Source organism: Falco biarmicus, chromosome 4, assembly GCF_023638135.1.
Source record: "Falco biarmicus isolate bFalBia1 chromosome 4, bFalBia1.pri, whole genome shotgun sequence".
NCBI lineage: Eukaryota > Metazoa > Chordata > Aves > Falconiformes > Falconidae > Falco > Falco biarmicus.
In genome coordinates this window covers 89,562,810-89,583,472 of record NC_079291.1, presented here as the reverse complement: position 1 = coordinate 89,583,472, position 20,663 = coordinate 89,562,810, and the positions used below count along the sequence as shown (strand labels likewise).

Here is a 20,663-nt window from a genome sequence, read left to right as displayed (position 1 = left end):
TTTTCCATCTGCAAAGACGCAAAGATTTTTTTATTCCAACCTAATAAAAGTATTCAGACAGCTCCCAACTCCTTCTCAAGGTCTAAATAATCTCACTTTTGTGATTCAGAGGTAAAATCAATGTTTACAGTATTCAATTAATCTCCAGACAGGTGACAGAGCTAATAACATCTCGGTTGGGTAAATGGAAAAAAAAGATTAAGACCAGCCACAGTTGCCTGTGTCATCATCCTTTGCTGCCAAGACTGGGAAGTGGTTCCAGAGCAGCTTCTTACTTTGATGGCCATTTAGTCACATTGAGTAAGAAGAAATAAGCCCAGACAGCTGGAACAGCAGCACGGCTCACCCGCAGCCATCCTCTCCCTGCACTTCAGAGTGTGTCATCATCACAGAAATGTCACGAGTAACTTAAGAATTGACATCTCCAGCCAATTGAAAGTAAAAGTCAGTGATGTTACTGGGCTTGATGATTAAAATAGCAGTCACAGTGAGCAATCATCTAAAACTGAAAATTGTATGTTTAAATTAATGCTCAAAAAAATCAGCAAAGTATTCCATAAATCAAGCTTTTAATTGCTGACCTTTTGAAACCAGGCCTATATAGACTGTCTAGACTGGACAAAGGAACGAGAAACTGTGCATCAAGAGTGTTTGGCTGGCTGGGTTACAGCAAAAAATAGTTGATGTCAGTCCATATCCACCACCCATCCACAGAACCCCGAGTCTTGCATAAACACTACCCAGTGGACGTGCTCCGGTAATCTCACACGGGTTATGAAACAAGCAGTATCTCGAATCAGACATTTGAAGAAACTCTGCAGAACAACAGGCTTTAACACACTTCCTAATCTTCTCTTCCAAAACTTAACAGAGCTAGATTTTCTCCAGATTCCCCAATATTTACGTATGGGTGCAGTTATCCAAACAAGTTTACAACACTGTTGCAACACCTGTCTAAATACTGATAAAGGTTTATTTAACACAATATTTATTCTCCTTGTAACAGAGATAGCCATTTGAAATGCATTTAGAACATCAAACAAAGCACAGACAATAGAAAACAAAACACAAATTGCCATTATCCAAGTATCAAAATCATCTCAATCTGCTTCCTGCACCAAAGTTTTGACAGTAGTGAGAGAAAAGGATATTAAATTAAACCCCAACAGATTTTGTTGCTACAGGTGAGAAAATGGAAAAAAGATGATACTTCAGTTGGACTTCAATTTTTCACCTCAAGCACACCAAAAAATAATTTTTTTTTTTTTTAAACAATCAGTTATAGATGATGCTTACAACTAAAGGAAGTTTATCCAAAGATCAATGACAGCATGGTATATGTTATTGGCCTGTCTCAGCCTCTATGCTAGCTATATCATTGTCAAACTTAATTGTGGTTACTTGAAGTGAAACAAACGCATTAAAACATGCTGCCATATTACGTTAACAGATCTGAAGTTGTACGTGTCATTCCATTACACTACATCTTAAACCGATTTAATACTGTGTAATACAACATGACAAATTAGTAAACAAAGGATAACAAGCCTGTCTACTTGATATCAAGTTAGTTAGCAAGTTCAGAACATTTTATATAGAAGGAAAACCCATCCCCCTCTGCTGACTGTTTGAAAGGTTTTTTTTCTATATACCTGGCCAAGGTATTGCCCTAGTATTTGCATTTCTCTTGACTTTCTAAGTAAAACATTCCTATAGCAGCCCTGTAAGGCAAGTAGAACCATTTCCCATTTCACAGACAAGAGGTTAAGCAACAGAGGAAGCCTAAAGGATATATCCAAAGTCAAACAAAAAGCCTTTGCGAGCACTGTTTCCCCAGCTGCTAGCCAAGCCTCTTTAACCACAGGACAATTCTGTATTAAGTCTTAGGATTGCAAAATCACAAGTTGGATTAGGAAAGAATTATACTTGAAAGAATTAAAGTATCAAGTATGCAATAGTTGCTTTTTTGCACATGCCACCCAGCCATGCACACACATCCTTGGCCTCATGAGCAGTCAACCTCACTCTTCCCATCTGAGCCAGGCTGCTGCAGTCACACAGCAGACAAGATATCGAGCAACATGAGCAAAGACCACCACATGCTAAAGACTGTTTGGGGAAGGTATCACTATATACTACTTCCATATCTATACCCTTCCTCAGGTATATGGTACTAGACACCGCACATAAAAAGATAAAACAGAAGAGACTGCAGACTAACAGACAGACCTTCGGCTTGAACCAACACTGCTACCCCTACAACGCAGAGAAAGAGCTTCAGAAGCCAAACATTAAGTCTAATGAGAGAGAATAACTTATGCTTTGAAGTGAGGCCAACAGCATACCTGGTAAAACAGTGTGTCACAGTGACAACGAATTCACTGTAGAAAAGCAGATACTAAAAGCTTGGTAATAAGCCACCAGCGCTCACTGCCTGGTCCTCTGGTGCCAGCGGGGTCTCAGGGACCACTCTCACCTGGCACAGGCAGCACAACCATAGCAGAAGGCTGGGGTTCAAGATCCACAAGACCCTAAACTCAATCCCAGCTGACAGTGATCCTCCTGAGATGGTCCAGCACATGGGTGTTTCCAGAGGGGTAATGAACAAGGAAAGAGATAACTGCCAAATGCTCCTTCCCTGGCATTCTAAGAAGCACATCTCCGAAAACCCAGCAGAAAACCCAGAGTGGGATACGCTCCCTCCTGGAAAGAGGTTTTCACACCCTATTTGAACATTCTCCTGACCCTAACCCCACACTAAACAGACCCGGCAGGTCTCCATGGCGCAGCAGAGGACTGAGCAGGCAGACACTGCTACAATTGAGCAGAAGACTGCTTTATCTTAATCTGATTATGGGTGGAAAATAACATGCAGGCTTCTGTGTGGCATAGACTCACCTCCGACTCCTACAGTGCAGGGCTGAGCGGTAGCGTAGCAGTATTCTGACAGCCTGATCCACTGCTTGTGGACAAGATCATCATAAGCCAGCACAAGCACAGTCCCGCTGAGTGTGGGAATCGATCCCGTTCTGCCTTTCTTTTAGCCCTTCGTTTGTAGCTGCCAGTCTTCTTCCATCTCCATTTTCTGTAGAGAAAGTCAGAGGAGTTCAATCAGTATACAGGGTAAGGAGACAAAGGCCAATCACCGTAATTCCCACTAGAAGCCAGGTAGGGAGACTTACAGCCTAACAATGAGGGAAAAAAATAGATTCTAAAGAAAAGCAAATCTCCCCAAACTCAAAGAACACCATGCTGCAGAAGGCCAAAACAAGTGCTCAAAGCTGCATTTCAAATCCATGGGTGGACATTATCTCAAACATTGGTTTGAGAACAGAAAAGACTCCTCAAATTATTAAACCGATTTCAGGTGAGATCCTTCTGCCAGACCCATGAGAAGATTCTGCACTCCACAGCAAATCTAGCCTCCCAGATGAGAAAGGAACAAGACCAGCACTCTTGACCCCAACAGCTTTTAACGCTTACTTCACCCCATGCCAAACCAGGCCTGGAATTCAAAATCCAACTTCCAGCAGCTTGGAAGCAAAAGCAGGAAAAGAGAGGGAAGGGCCAGCTGGGCAAGGACTTGCACTACTGGGAAACCATCGGTCTGCCTTAAACTCCGAGCAAGATGGTTTCTCCAGCTCAAGGCTGTGCTTGGTGGCTGCTGTTGGGTGGCTCTGCTGCCTGAGCAACTGATGCACCAAAGCTTGGCACACTTGAAGATGGGGCAATTGCAGCATTGATTTGATAAGCTTCAGTAAGGAGAACACCATGTATTTCAAAGCCAAAAGGCAGCTCTAAGGCAAGTTCAGTCCCACCACTCCATTTTCATCTGGACTGGAGCTTTAGTCTGGCCTCATCCAATGACTCATGATCAGCATCTTTAAAATTCAACTAGAAACAAAGATAAAGCCATAAGTACAGACATACTCAAAGCTGCAGACTTTTCTATTTGCTTTTTTTCAGCTAACAGTTTGTCACTATAGAGTCAGACTACTTAAATAGGTTTTAAATCTTGCAGACCTTTGAAGACTTCCCGTCACACAGAGAACAACTGTAGCAGACTGAAAGTTTTGGCAGTTTATAGTTATCTGTTGGGGTTTCTCTTACAGATAATTATAAGAGATTCTCTTTTACAGTTCAACTAATTACACAACTTCCTTTGTCCATTAATGTCACTGATACTCTGGCCTCAGCCCTGCAAGGGTGCCCTCGTGGAGATGGAGAAACAGAAGAAACCATAAGAGTCCTGTTATCTTTAAAAACCTTGAAAAATCCAAGACTCCCGGTACTTTCATCACTGTTTTCCTAGTCATATTGGTTCCAGGCAGAGAAAGCAATTAAGTGCACGCTGCTATTTAAAAGCGCAGGGATAAACACACTGAAATTAAACAAAACAACTAATCTAGTAAGTATAAAAGCATAGTTTATATCTTTGACACAGCTACATTTCATCTCAGTGCAAAGAAACTGAATTTCATTTCCTAAAGATCAAATAGCTTTCAAATCTGGAAAAGTCTGAAGTCCAGATCTAGGAATGAACAGAAAGTGGAGATTTCTTTTTAGTTTCTATGGAAGCAATTCTTTCAGTTTTATTTGTAAAACTGGCTAAACTCATGAGTCAGACTTTTCTACTGGAAGACTTTGTAACATATGTAGATACTGTAGTCTAAGGAAAAGCACTATTCTGTGTTGAGTGGCCATGACAATCCATTAAATGAAGCAACTATATTAGGAAAATATGTCTGCTGTTTTATTAGCTGTTCTGAGGCAGACATGATGATCTGAGCCTAGAAGATTTATACAGACAGTATATTTTATTAGATCAAGTACTGAAACCGGGGAGAAAAAAAAAAAAAGACAAGCTCTTAGACACATGAGCCATGCAGACAGTTGTCCCCATTACAACAGTCAGTCTAATAAAATATATTACTTCTTACTATAAACCTTCCTTCTCTGTAATTTTCATCATTGCTAATGCAAAAACTTTTTAAGTGACTCATACTTTTTTTTAATTTTCTCCTTTTCTGAAAAGTTACACATCAGCCACACAAGAACTCCAGTACACAGGAGACTGCTGGAGCACATCAGACACTTAAACCTGGCACCAGTGCTGCATTCGCTGTTCACAGTCACTGCTGCCTCCAGCTGCATCAGCAGGAGGATGCCACTGCCTCTGGGGCAGAAAGCATAAGGCTGCTCCCGTCCCTGTGACTCCCCACAGCTCAGTCTTTGCCACCAGGAAAACATGCAAAATCCCTATTGATTTTCAGAGTGCTACACCACAGTTTCTCTCATTGCAATTCCTGAATTTCTTGTTTGTTCCTTCCCAAACATGTACTGCCAAGATACTTTACCTTAGCAAGCAGTGTAATAACCTCTGCACTGACAGGAGATGGGTATCTTGCTCAGCTGTGTCGAAGGTTCACTTAAAAATACACTCTGTGACCTTGATGCAGATTTAATCTGTCATTGTACACTCAGTTTAGCTCCAATCTCGCCTTTTTGCAGTCCTGTCCTAAAAAAGTCAACTAGATATCTTTTCATTCACTTGCAACATACTGAGTGACCTTGGCAATAGTCTAATCTATCTTGGCAGATTTAAGATAGAGAAAACAAGCAGTAGAGACAGACCTGCTGGTTTCTGCTATTGATCAGTGACTTGAGTGAAAGCTCATTATGAGCAGAAGGAACGTGTCAGGTACAAGTTCTCCTACAGAGCAGCAGCAAGCGAGATGAAGAAACTCCTAACCAAAGAAAGGATGGTTGTGCTTTTGCTTTTGGCAGAGGGAAGGAAAAAAAGGGCAAGGCAAGAAAGGAGGAGCAGACAACACTTCAGGTCTACGTAGGCTGCACATCAGGAACTCCCAATTAAGTAAACTAAGTTTACTTAACTGAAAAGTAACAGAACATTTGTTTTCAAATTAGCAAGGTTACCTTGTCAAACTTTACAAGAAGAGAACAAAACTCATAATACTGTTTCTCTGTGTACTTATATATATGCACATTAAGATAATACTAAGATGTAATACTAAGATACACACACTTTAAGTAGTATACTATTTAGAGTATTCCTTCTGCCACTCAGAAACTCAAAGAGAATACCTAAGAACACAAGAACAGTCAAACAAACCCTTATTGTTGCACTTGCAATCAGTGCATAATGCAGAAACATATTGCTCTGTTTGAATAGTGCTGCCTTGCCTCAAGACAGGTCTTTTTACTCAAGACAGTTACTCCGTACTAGCTGCTGAAGCACATCTACCATGACCTGGTGCATCTCTTCCAGCCTCCCCAGAGCACAAGCTGGCAGTCATGCCAGGCTGTTTGGCACTTCTATTATCCTCTTTGCTCAGACTACCTTTGTACCCCAGGACAAAGATGGCTACTTGCCTGTCTCTGAATTTTATGGGAGGAAGCATAATCAACACTCCTTTCACAAGATGCCCCAAACAAAATACTGCACGGTCACTGGGAGAGACAGCAGCAAAGTCTCACCCATCACCAAGACTAACAGGACACCAAGAGAAACATTTGCTGAGGGAGATGCTCCCAGGGCAGAGGCCAGAAGCAGTTCCTGGATTCCAGGGTGTCTCAGAACTTCTCACAGGAGGCAGCAGTTTAGATGACCAGCACTGCAGTCCAAGCTCTTAACTCCAAGGCTGAAGCCAAGGTAACAGCCATGCTCAGGTTTCTCACTGGTGCTGCACTCTTCCATTATGCCTTAATATCTGTAAGAAAATACAACTATGCTTCCTTTTACTGCAGTGTGGCTTATCCTCCAACCTCCACAGGTCAAACCCATGTCAAAATTTCACATAAGTATCAGGTGGTAAACTGAGCTAGATGAGAAGGAGAATATCCAGCATCCAGCTGAGAAGAGAAATATCAGACACCGGGGGATGTTTACTGCTTACAGACTTCACACCAGGCAAAAACATAATGGGTGTGGGGGGAACAGACAATGGAATAATTGAAAACAAGCAGGAGTAGGTACACGCAAGGAGGGAGAAACAACAGCACAGGACAAATCCTACACAGGAGACCTGATTCTTTCTCGTTCCTCAGTTTTAGAAGTCTAACCCCAGCTCATTTTATTGTGCCTGCATGGTCTCCTTTAAAGGGTCTGTTAGGTCAAAGACACTCAGTTGCCATCCCTTCAATCATACATTAAAAAAAGCAAAAAAAAACTCTAGATAAAAATTAGGCAGAGCAAGACATCAAAAGGAGAAAAATCATGTAGCAGAACTCGGGAGAGATATCAAGCAAGCAAGCGAGCAGTCATGCACTGTGTGTGCAGCTGATCCACCCCAGTAAATGTCAGCTTCAGTAAAGGTCACCGTCTGTATTGATTCCTCAACACTTCAACGCAGGCGATTCTGTACAGCAACTCCTTTCATGATGGATCAGACGGTCGAACAATTTAGCATACTGATGGAGGGAGGGGAGAGGGACAGAGAGCAAAACGTGTGCTATTTAACTTGCTGCTAGTATGCATGGGTAGAAACATCATCAAACCATAAACACATTCATGTGTGGTGAAATAAAATGCATTACTGACTACCAAACAAATACCCTCTCTAACATATACATATACAGAGGTATTAAAATAGGATTATCTCCATCCTTGCAGATTTTCAAAACCAGACTGGATAATACCCTGAGCAACCTGGCCCGATCTCACAGCAGGACATTAGACTAGAGACATCCCAAGGTCCTTTTCAACCCGAGTTATCCTGTGATCCATGAAACTGAGACACATACCATGAAGGTACAAGTATGGAAGCTATATGTGTGGAAGAACAACATGATGGGTCATATCCTAATTTCCACACCAGTAGTTGATAACCTCAGTAAAAATATAACCTCAAATACAATGCAAGATTTTAGAGGTTTCTTATCTTTGAGGTCAAAGAAACTATCAGGGGAAGATTCTCAACCATTTTAATACTTAAAGTTAGACACTATACTTTTAAAAATATTTGACCACCCACAATTTGCTGGTCCAGGTACAGAATTCACTAGGTGAATTCACATAACTTACATTGCATAGGAGAAACCTGTTACAATCTTAAAAGCTTCCTCTGGTCTCGCTCTATGAAACCAACCTGGTCTACATCACTGCCATTGTACCTTTAAATCTGCCAAAAGGCACCTCGCAGTAGATGCGAATTCAGAGTCAGAGAAACTAATTGGAATTACAGCGAGGGCCAGGATCCAAAGTATCAGTGAACTTCTACCTCAGGATGCTCATCATCATAAAAAAATACTCTGCTATCAAAAGGTCTCACTGTCGTTCAATACAACAGGGGTTTTCACAGTGACGTAAAGGTTTTCAGCCTTTATTCTCTTCAGTGCCTGCCAGTTTAGTACCTGAAGGCAACCAATACCACTTTTGATAACCAAATACCTTTTACCTCCCCATCAACAGCAGGTAATAAAATGCGTCCCAGTAAGTGTGCTAGAAATACAGCAGTAAATACAGATCATGAAGAACCTGCTAGACCAGCTAATCTCCTCAGAGGTCAACACTATAACAGCAATTAACTGCGGACATTAATAATTTCACAGACTAGTAGTGCTTTCAAGCTTTCCGGATGAAAAAAAGCAGGTCACCAAGTTGTTCTTTGTGGTTGCAACTTGTTTTGCATTTGTCTAGAAAAAGACCTACTGGCAAATCTAATTACTGAGCTACATTAGCTGGAAAAAAAAAAATAGAAGTCATATGCATGTAAGTGCCTATTTTATATTTTAACTGCCAACTACACAGCCCTAAATTCATCAGACATCCTTTTATTTAGAATAGGTACTATATTCCATATGAAATTAATTATCTCACTGTTGATGGACTGTTGGTTATTATGCCCCTTTGAGATGTAAAGTCTCAGTGGCACAACTTCCAAAAGGAGCAGTGGTTTGAATGTGCATGTACATTCCCCCCAGAATATACACAAAAGGGGAAGTATTTACCACTAAGATAAACTTGACATTTAAGCTTAGAGCATAAATCTTTAAGTTTTCAAAAGACAAATTCCAAATAATGGCTTCTTTTCAAGCAAATACATATTAATGAATATTTGAGAAGTATGTAAAGGCACGGAAGCATAGGACAAAGGGACATTCTGTGGGGCAGATCTCCAGCTGGTGTAAACTACCACAGCTAATGGACTTCCTTCAACTATGTATGTGAAACAACTGCATTGTTATTTCTACCAGATACTAGAAATTTATACCAACTGTGTGATCTTCAACAAACATGAAGAAATAGCTCCAAGCCTTCACGTCAGAAGGTTTTTTTCAGCATAGAGCCAGAAGAGAAAGTCTCCCCTCCAGGCTTGATGCTCCATATTACCACCACCCACATATACCTGCATGCTTCACTCTTCATATCCACCATATGTATCTACCGCATTCATGGGCCAAGCAGAAGTACTCGTCAGTGCTGGTACCACCAGAGGATGAATCAGGCCTTTTTGTCTTAATCTTAAGTGTAACTTAAAAAAATATCTAACCCAACTAGTTCATTGCTATGTCGTACCTGGCAAGAGTGATTGAGAGGAGCAGTCACAGTAAAACAGCCTATGGTATTTCATGCAAGCTACATGTGGTTAATTACTAACTAGTTACTGATAATGGGCCCCAACCTAATGGCATGAGTAATGGGAAAGATTAGGAAATAAACATTTGAGTGACATATTTGTGTTTATATTGAATTAACACATTTCTACAGATTCATACCCTCACAGGCTATCCTTACCCAAAACAAAGAAAAAACAGCCACAGAGACCAGGCAACTAAGGGTTTGGTTTCTATAGATTTTTGCATTTAAACCACCTACTTCACAGCTACAGAATAAGTAAGTGAAAGTGGATGAACAGCTTATTTATGAACCAATGGGTGCACCGGAGGAACACTTTGATGATCCACAGGCAACAGCACATTTTCTGGCCTTGGCCAATTTACAGCATTTCATTTTTGTGGGGGTTTTGGGTTAGGGATTTAAAACTCTTCAGTTACAAAACAGAAAGTGTTCTTATTAAGAAAAAAGTCTGGAAATGAATGCTTTGCTTAATAACTTCCAGTAGCCTTAGCGACAAAAAAGCCCTATGGGTTTGTTCATGTCTTTCTACACACTCAATTCTTAGCTACATCCTTCTTCTAAAGCATCACTACTGCATAACCAATGAATAATTTAAAACCCCTAAACCAAACAGGATACTGTCTCCAGACCTGTGAGTAAGACACAGCAAAACAGTCTATCTGGAAGAATATGATCATAAAAGTGTGTTCTCAAGATACCAAGAGTCAAGTTACATCGACAGCTGTGCTTGAGACAAGAGTAATTCAATTTCCTGTAAAGGGTACATACTAGTGTTTGCCCTGTCTTGATTTAAGCTAGAGTTCATCAAACATTTCCAGAATCAGTGACAGAGACATAATACAGTGTCCTTAAAGCCACCTGATTGAAAATAGAACAGGGCATCTGTAACTGAACCGCTAAGAAAGTCTCATTGGCAGGTATGTTCCTTCCAGAAGGTAAGTAAGAAGACATTCAATAACACTGGCTTGCTTTTTTCCTCTTCTTCTAAGAAGTTTAAAAACAATAATCAAGAAGTCTTGTTTTCTTCTTTTCTTTCCCTGCAGCTCAAGGCAGGGAGCAAAAGCACGGTCCAGGGCTGGGCAGAGCACCAGCAGACCTGCACTCAGCTCCTCATCCATCTCCTTGTCACGCTGCAGAAGCTGCTCAGCTCCCTGCTCGTATCAGGTACCACTAACAGCCCTCTCCCCAATTCACCTCTAAGGCTGGAAATCATTAAAAGACATTATTATTTATTTGTTTTTGCTGTTGGGGGCAGAGGATTGATCTGAAACTAAAACAGATCAGTTGAATAAGAAAGTACTTACTGCTCCACACTGGGAAACTATGGCCAGCCCTCACAACAAGACTTTTTTTTTGGAACGTAGTTCACTAACCAGCCATACTATTCCCAAATAATACCTTCCATTATGCCAGAATAGTCCTTCAGGCTTTGATAGCACAATACACTAAAGAACATCCTCAGTTTTAGCTTCATTTCATTGAGAACTTTAAGGTACTCCTGTTTCAGCAGGAACTGTGAATACACTCTATGTGACAAACCTAGTAGGGAAAATTTATAATGTGTAGGAGGACTGAAAAAATGCAATTCTTATGTGCCTGTTAAGAAAAGCTTCAAAAGCTTTGCTTTGAAGTAAAGTGTTAATATTTTTCATAAAATATTTATAAAGTGGTACATGATATTTATAGAAGAATACAAGCATATTTTTATAGACAGCTTGGAAATTCTCAATACTAGGTTTAACAGAAAAAGTGAACCTTTGCTTTTGAGTACTTTGCATCCTTTTGCATAATTTCATTGACATGTTAGGTTTCTTATTAAATTTTATAGGATGATTTCAAAAGGCTTCCCAATGGTTATAAAATCATACTAAATTTGATGGAGCTTTTTCACAACAGACAATAGGGGCACATCTCATATAAACCTATTAGAAAAAGATTCATTTTATTTTCTCATAAATAAGGTTTCATCAGAAACATTTACAATTTTATACAACAGTTTAAAACTGTTCACTGAATCCCTGATAACCTGCTCAAAAAGGAAGTACCGGCAAGAAAAGTCTGTGGTCTCAATATCCAGGTTTAACATCTCAACACTGCTGGATGAAGCACAACACAGCGGAGCCAGCACACGCTGTAGGTGCCGCAGCCTCCAGAGCTCCCTGCTTCCCCACTCGCCTGGGCAGTACTCACACTGCTCTTTGGCCTTACTGCATCCACTGCAGCGATGCTGATTACTAATTTCATGCAGCCTAAACCCACCACATGTTGAACACCACACTCTATTCACAAAAGAGCCTTCACTGCACCCACAGCTTGAGGTAGCTCCATTCTGCATGGATCACTGCGAGGTGGGTCTTATCTTCAGAGAACGCTTTTGTGTCCACAACAGGTACAGCACCACCCGTGCTGTCATCTGAAATAAGGCCAACAGCAGCTACAGAAGTGCTGCGTCACTTCAGCTCTGCCACAGAAACGTGAACATAAGGTTTATCCCCAAAGGCTCCAACTTCAATTTATAAAATAGAACAAGACCTCCAGACAAGGGGTCTTTCCAGGTGCTGTGCCAAAGGCCACTGGCACTTCTGCCCAGAGAACACTATATCAGGTGTCAATTGCAGAGGCAGCTTTTACTTATGCCTCAGTACTAACATGTCAGTTAATCAAAAACATCCTTATTATTATTGGATTAGCACAGTGGAAGTATTACAGCCCCTCAATCTTTTATTCCTGTAGGCTATATATCCTCTCCAGAAAAAAAAAAGTCTGTCTCCTTTTGGAATTGTGGATTTTTCTACTAAACAGAAAAGGTCAGCTTTAAAATTAAAGCGATACTTTTACAGGGTTATTCCTGTTCAGTGAATATAGCCGTATTTCTTCAGCACATTAGTAGTATTGGATTTCTAAACCACATTTTAGTAGCTGACAACACACATATGCAAAAAAAAACATTATCAGTAACAATACAAACACTGAATGGAACAATTTAAAATAGGTCAACACTCCAGCAACATTTTATTTAAATATAGCACATGTAAAAGGATCACTCTGGATACTTATTAATCATGTGATAGGTATTAAACTGAAACATTTTAAGTCACTTCCCACAAAGATTTCCTAAGGGTCTCATATGCATAGAATTGTCATATCATGATTAAAAAAAATAGGTGTAAAATATTTCACCAGTCCACCGTACTGACACAAAGCAAAATCAGCTATACTTAAGGTATGCTAGCACAACCTGTTCTTAAAAAGAAAAAAACACACCATCACCCAAAAAAAATCCAGAGACAGGGAGATCCAGGGATTCTACAAAATTCAGTGACAATATGTGCCTCCTGCTTACAACGTTTTGGTTATAAGCGGATATAAACCTCCTTGCAACATATGCTTATGTTCTGTTCTATTCCTAGGGTACATAACAAATACTTAATTACCACCCCCATTGCCACACAAGTGGGCACACAAACATGAGAAACAATGAACAGCTGATTTAAATTCTGCATGTGCAACATTTAATGCAAGTTGTAAACTATAAAAGACCAAGCTGTGTAATGTTTACTTGCAATATAAACGACTTGAAAGATTCAAGTCAATAGGAACCCTGAGGATTAATATGCATGTATTCCCTACACTGCTGTCAAACCACAGCCTGTCTCATTTAAACACACTTATTTCTGTAGTTCTGCAGATTGCCTTAAAGTGAATTACAGAAAAAACACAGATATTAGTATAATATAGCCATCACCTCTGCAGCAATGGCATCTTCTTGAACAGGACCTCCCTCTAAACATCAGCTTTAATTTAGACTGCAAGCTCTCCATGAAGAATTGGTTTCAATCATTTCTAGAAGGCACTTAGCAATGGACTATCATTATCATCACAGTGCTACCCATGATGATCACTGTCAGAGTTCCATACTGCAGAAAACTACACTACTTGATTCAGAAACTGTTGCCTAGTTTAGTTACTAAACCTATGACTTGTGGAAGGTAGAGAAAGACGTTCCAGCAAAGGAAATATAATTAGCACAATGAGGATCATCAAGCTTCCAGTATGTTACATTTAATGTTACAAACTTTTGTTACAAAAAATGTTACATGTAATGTTACAAAAAAATTACAATGTTACAAAGCTGTTTTACAGAAAGAAAACAAAGTGATTAGGGGGAAAAAACAAAATAACCAACAAAAAAACAAAACAAAAAATACACAAACCTTATGGGAAGTCTTATTTGAGAACCCACCAATTGTGGAATACTCACCTGCACTTAAAAGGGAACTAAAACAAAACAGAACTAAAGTCAGTTTCTACTTAGTTAGGCAGTTGCAACAGCCTAAATATTCAAAGGCATCACAAAACATTTATCACAGGCAGGATTTGCACGCTCCTGCACGTAAGAGGGAAGAAAGCTGGCTAAATCTCTGCAAGATTGTCAGTAGAACAGCAGCCTACAAGCCATGTCAAAGAGAAAGCATCACCCAGGTCACAACCATATGGCTGTGCTAAACTACACAAAACTCTGCATCTAGCAGTACAGCCACTACTTACCTCTTAAGTGCAGCTCTAAGAAATGCTTTGTTCTCCACTACCATGAGGTGATGAAATAAAAGATCTTTGCTATCCATCTCCTTTATAGGAGACAAGCACTTCCATCGTTAAAGGACTATTGTCACAAGTTGGATATTCCTGAGCACCTAAGCATTGCTACACTGTTTTGACAAGCCTACTGAGAGCTGTTGAAATATCATTAAAGTTTAACAAAACAGATTGCCCTTGAGCAGTAACACACACGTTGCCCTAGTACCCTCCCAAGCAAAGGCTGGTAATGAATGGAAAGCCTACAATAATGAAAAGCTATATTTTAAATGCTAATGTAGGCTTCAAAAAGGTGATATGGGAAAAGTGACAAAGGACAAAGGTAGTTTGTTTGCGAGGGGTGTGTGTGTGAACAAAAGATTAAAGGTAACTTGATCAAATGAATCTACCACATTAATACAACTAAAGTACTCTTTGAATCCTGTGTGCTACTCTGAAATAAGTTAGTGATTACAGACAAGCCAAAAAGGACCAACCAGTTTTGGGACATAGACCTCTCCAAGTACGTACTGTTTTCTGAAACTGGTTGTTCAAAACTATTCAGTTTTTAGACTCAGCAAAAACAGCGAGGAGGATGCTACTTAAACTTAAAATTCATACATGAAACTGCAGTGCATTTCTAACCTGTCTTAGGGGGTTCTTCCATTCTCTAGATGACTCTCAACAACAACTGCAGCTTTCACATCAGGTTACCCCGAGCTGTGTGATCTCCAGCATTGGAGAACCTCAAAGCTCAACTAGATGCAACCTTAGCAACCTGGCTGGCCCCCTCCAAGTGGGAGAATGGATCCAGACCGCCTCCAGAGCCACGTTCCAACCTGATACCACAGCTCTAAAAAGCTTTGTTTAGACAAACATCCATTTTTGTTTCCAAAAACAGTTCTCTGCACAAAAAATGGTAATAAATGATCATGTTGTATCAAAGTTGTAGGTGAGACAAGTACCACCAAAAGGAGGAATAAATGAAGCAAGAGAGAATAAAAGAGCATTCTAGCAGATATTCCCAAGCTATACCTTTAAATATCATCTCTGCACATGCACACACACGTGGCCTAACATGGAGCCTGTAAATTCTTCAAGTCTCACTGCCTATGAGCTCATTTTGGCAGAGAAATGATTAAATAGAGCTGTAGTGATTATATCTCCATCTTACACCAATACTAGAGGAACTTAATTTGATACAGTCCTGGTTAATAAACAGAAAACAGATGAAACAATTTATCTCTATTTACTACAAATTCCATGGGGAAAAGAAGACTTTGTCAAATCTGTTTGTGTCTTTAATACCGCACTGAAGTCTCTAGTAACTACTTTGCAGATCCTAAGGCAGAAGAAAATTCAATCATATTTTGGCTTCTAAGAGTAACACAAAATAAGTCCTTTTCTTTCTGCTTTGTTATCCTCATTAGAGATCACTCAAACGGTACCGAATGCTTACAGTAGCCTACATGCTTAAGGAACCATGTGGGTGGGTGACATCTGTAGACTCTGCCTTTAGGTAATGTCAAACTTTTCCACCCCAAAAATCTAGAGAACAGGCCAGTTTAGAGCACACAATACCCTTTCTGATGTCTGGAACAGAAGCTTACCATAGGTGACAGGATCAGCTACATCATCTTAGTCATACGACACATTTTATAAGTCTTAACACATTGGAGATATTAATTCAAAGCAGCTTTTCAAGGGGAGAAAGCCCACCCAGCATGTACGCAATGTTAACTTTCTCAAACACATTCTGTCAAACTGAAGTCAAAAAAATATAAAACCTCAAAACACACTTAGTGCGTCCATGCCTGGAGGTGTCAATGCAAGACAGCAAGCAGGTGCGTTATTTAGCCCAGTTTAGAACAGCACTTACCCACATGTGTAGTTTAAAGCACATATGTTTAATTCTGTAATTCTTAAAGTACTTGAAGACAGTGAGCTAATTTTGATTCCACATTATTCATCTTGCTTACATGCTATATTCCTCCCACCAACCCACATCCATCTCTGCCATTAAATTGTAGGTTTGCTCCAGAGCAAAGGACTACTCCTACTATGTCTGCATGCAGCCAGGCACACCAAGGTCCCACGATTAGAGGCTGTTAGGCACTAAAATAACACCAATTTTATGTGACAAAAGGAATAAAAGGAAATCTTTGACTCTGCTTTAGAAAAGTGAGGTAGAAATCAGCATTCAAATGATAATTAGTTTGACCAGTATTTTCCAATCCACGTGGGCCAGAGCTGTTCTCAGTTGCTAAGAAAAAAATAGCCCATGGCCCACGAAGTTCAATAAACCCCCCCTTCCCCACAATTTACTGGAGCACCAGCACAGCACACTGCTCATATTGAAGGTTTTAGGAAGGTGCATGGCAGAATTTCACCCCAGGTGAATTTACACATTGGATTAAACAGCAGAGCACACTGCTCTAACCAGGAGCCACCACTCAAGGGCTGGGAGCCAACAGCCGCTTCCCAGGCAGAAGGAATACAAGGGGCTATTTCCCCCTCGCAGCCCAAAGCAGACCAAGCCCCTTCACCAGCTGAGAGACAGGCTTGTAGATTTATTCGCTGGACCCTGCAGAGCTGGATGGGGACACAGGAGCAAGGCCACGCCACCCTCTCCAAACAAGGGGCAAGTATCCCATCCCACGTGGTGGGGAAGGAGTTACTACCCCCAAAGGGACTGAGGCCAAACATTCCCCACAACAGCCTGCCTTCCCTCCGTTAGCATCAGCTCTGAAGAAACAGCAAACTAGATTACACGGATCAGAAACAACACAAGCTACTTCTGTGGCTTGCCTTGCTCAGAGGCACTCTCCTCGCCGTGACTGATGTGGCCCTGCTGGTGTCACACCAGGCTACTTTATGTGCATCCATAAACTGCTATAATTCAGCACAAATTCATTCTGTTCTGTGGAGGATTTTGGAAAACAATGAAATTTTAGCATCCCTCAAAAAAAAAGATGTTATCTCACTGGGTATGACAGAATTCTGAAGTATTTCAGCATTAGTAAGTGTTACACAATGCATCATCTGCATAAACACACTGAACCAAGAAAAATCATACAGGAATTCTTCATCAGAGCAGTTCACTTTTCAGGCCTCCCACAAACACCCTTAATCTTTGTTCCTATAGATTCAACTTAACCTTTTGGAAACATTACAGCTAATAACCTTAAGGGAATAACAGGAAAACATTCCTTTTCTTGACATTTCTGCACCCGACTCCTCCAGCCTCTCCCTCCTGCCTTCCCATTGCTTTTGACACTACTGATCACTCCCCCCTCACTGACATCTCATCTTCCTTGGGCTTCTGGGTGGTCTCTTAACTCACAATCCTGTTCAGTCAGGACACCAGAGTTTCTCCTCCTTGCTCACACCCACCAGGGGTCTTCAAACACACTAATCATGCTCCATTATCAGCTTACGGAAAAGACCTCTTACCCACTCATCTGAAGACAGCCTCAAGTTTTGCCCAAGTTTCAGGCAACAGCACACACCAACATTAGCAGAGATCGAAATCAGACACTAGGTTGAACTTTCAATCTCTGGCAGCCACATCTTCAATCAACTGAATGTCACACTCCTCCAGCTCTGAAGGGGCATCCTCGCTCATGAAAGTTATCATTACCCTGGGTCACCAACCAAAAAAGCCAATTACCCTCTGCAGCAGCACCCGGCGTGGGGAACTCAGGTGGCAGCAGTGCAGCTCCTTCAATTGCCATCTGCTTGTTTATACAGTCGATCTAGTCAGTCTTCTCTCAGGGTTAAATGTTTAAATTTAAATTAATTATTGAATTAAATGCCAAGTTTTTACTTTCTTTTACTTCCCTTTTTCAAAACTCAGTTTACATTTTTGATCAGAGCCAGTTTAGAATCACCTTGCAATACAGTTCAAATGCTTTTCTGTCATTTTCCTTAATGGAATGAAGCTATCATGTAAGGAACCAGTCCTTCAAAACTGCCGGTGTGCACGTCTGTCACACTTTATTAATTATGCTTTGTAAGGAAATTGAGGTAACGTCATTAAACAGTGCAATTGACTGTCCTAATGACAGAATTACACGTGTACCCTAACATGAAAAGCACAATTGTCAGAAAATTATATATAAAAATACAGGTGCTTATGATGGGAAAATAATAATAGACACCCCAAACAAAAGCATAAAGGAAACAATATTTAGATATTGACTAAGTACCACTCCAAGCTCACTGATGACAACTTCAGTCAGTTTTGGGGAAGCAGCTGTATGCAGCCAGCTAACACACAGCACAAATGTGACCAGAAGTCACATTCGTCACACATCTCCAGGGCCAGCCCTACTGTACATACAGCAAAAAAATCACACATGATCAGAGACTCAAAAACAGGATCTGTTGCACAGTATGAGGGAAGTTTTTCATGAAACAGACTGCACAGATTAAAATTTAAAGCCATTAATAAATCCTCTAGCATTTCTACAAAGGCACATCCCTGTACTATCCCATCCATCTGGGACAGAAAATAAGCACTAGTATTATCTCTATAAGTGCTTATCACCCTTTCTCCCTTTATTTGATGGCCAAGACCCCCCAAAGAGTGGAAGCTCCTTAAACTGAAGTTATGCTCAAATAAACAGCATCTATCTGAGGATCATACCCATTTGGAAATAAACCACAAGTCTTTACTGTTCTATGTGAACCACGCAGAATCTAGAAGAAACTTTTCCAGTTGTTCATCAGTCCAGAATTCTACAAAATAACACTCCCCCAAGCAAGGCTAACCTGTCTCAGATAATTCAGCTGAATCTTCAGCCAAATAACTTTGAAAGCAGCTGCAGCAAATGAACATTACTTACTCTGCTGGAGAGGCAGCATTTGGATGGTTGTTTTTACAAGCCAGCTGTACATTACTGCGCTCACTCTGGTGTATCCTATCACTCAAGCAAAGCACACTTATCTCTAATCTTGTAAATTAATTTCCTCCCCGTGATTACTATTCTTTCTTGGTCATTTCATTCAAATAAACAAGGAAACCCTTTAAATTTTGGAACAATGTAACTGTAAAACAAGGTAACAACTCAGTACTATAAACAATGGCATATCAGTTTCTGTAATTTTCCTAAATCCTTCTCTGGCATTTCTTGGTCTTACAGCATATGTTCCTGAAGACATGAAGAAATGTGATATCTTTATTTAAACACTTAAACCATACAATCCCACAGCTGACTGAGCCCAACAAAAAGACATCCTGCTGCAAAAGCAGTAGTCATTTTTCTGAACACTTTCAGAAACAGCTTAATGCAACTAGACACAGATTTTGATTAAATGTTTCAAAAAAAAGCACAGAATTCATGCAGAAAGAAGGAGCAAGAAAGGAACAATGCTTTCCTAGCAGCATGGGGGGTGTGTGTGTGTGTGGTGCAAATTACAAGCAAATACAAAACCTAAAAACCCTAAACGGTGCTTGAGGAAGAAGTGATCTATTAATTACAAATTTTTTTTACTGTTTTTCTTTGTAGCTTTTAAGGCTATCTTTCATGTTTTGAGTATGTTCCCAAACTTAAGTGCTGAAGATGCTTTGACGTTAACAAATTTTGGCTTATACCACATTAAATGCAGCATGAAGTACGCAGTGGGTCACAAAAAGCTGTCCAACTGCGTAATCTAGCTTTGAGTTAGTTTAATTCACAGATGCACAGACTTTTCGCACCAAACTAATAAAAACTTGAGTTGGCTGTCACAGAGGTACCCAACACAGGGCTCTAAGTCAGATTAACAGCAGTCACTCACCATGCCACATCCTTCACCTCTGCGTATCAGTGAAACTCCTCGTCACTGTTACTGTGCAAAGCCTGTGGCCTCTTCTCACCTATGCCCATTGCCCAGAGCAACAGAGCTCCACTTTGTCTAGGATGCCCCAGATCACTACTGCATACATACCCTTAACTAATTTTCCTATAATAATTCAAGAGTTAACATACCTATAATGTTTAATACATGATGAAAAAGTTGCTGAAGGACCTTCTGTATAAAAAGAAATTCAAGGATGTTGCTCTAGTAATAGATGGCATAAAAATATGGTATCCCAAAACTCAGTGAAATGAATCTTAGATTAACAATTGTTTAAAAGAAATCTACTTTTTACAAAAAAAAGGATTGTGTTACACAAATATAAATCAGGTTGCCACTAAGAAATTATTTTTTTCTGAAGTGACATTTGTCAACTAAATGACTAAGTACTTTGACATTTGTAGAAACTGTGAAGCTGCTAAAGCTATACACTACTGCTTAACATTATTTTTCCTTTGTATAAAGAGAGTCACAACTTGAGCATAAAAATTGCTCTTATTAGGCAGAGAATGTCAAGTCTCATTGCTAAATTTACTGTAGCGATTCACCATGAAAACAAGCATTGCCCTTTTGGCTTTCAGCACTTCCATTAAAGTGCCCATTCAATACTCACATTAACTTTACTACAATGGTATTACTTAGGCCA

The 20,663-nt window shown here is 40.2% G+C and overlaps 1 long non-coding RNA gene across 29 annotated transcripts in view; it reads right to left on the bottom strand.

The window, feature by feature from the left end:
- LOC130147838 (uncharacterized) overlaps positions 1 to 20,663 on the bottom strand; it is a 206,962-nt gene that overhangs the window by 176,229 nt on the left and 10,070 nt on the right. For all 29 annotated transcript variants that reach the window (XR_008821384.1, XR_008821383.1, XR_008821370.1 and 26 more), the window contains exon 2: positions 2,899 to 3,085. This is a non-coding gene — a long non-coding RNA (uncharacterized LOC130147838). The remainder of the gene's footprint in view (positions 1 to 2,898; positions 3,086 to 20,663) is intronic.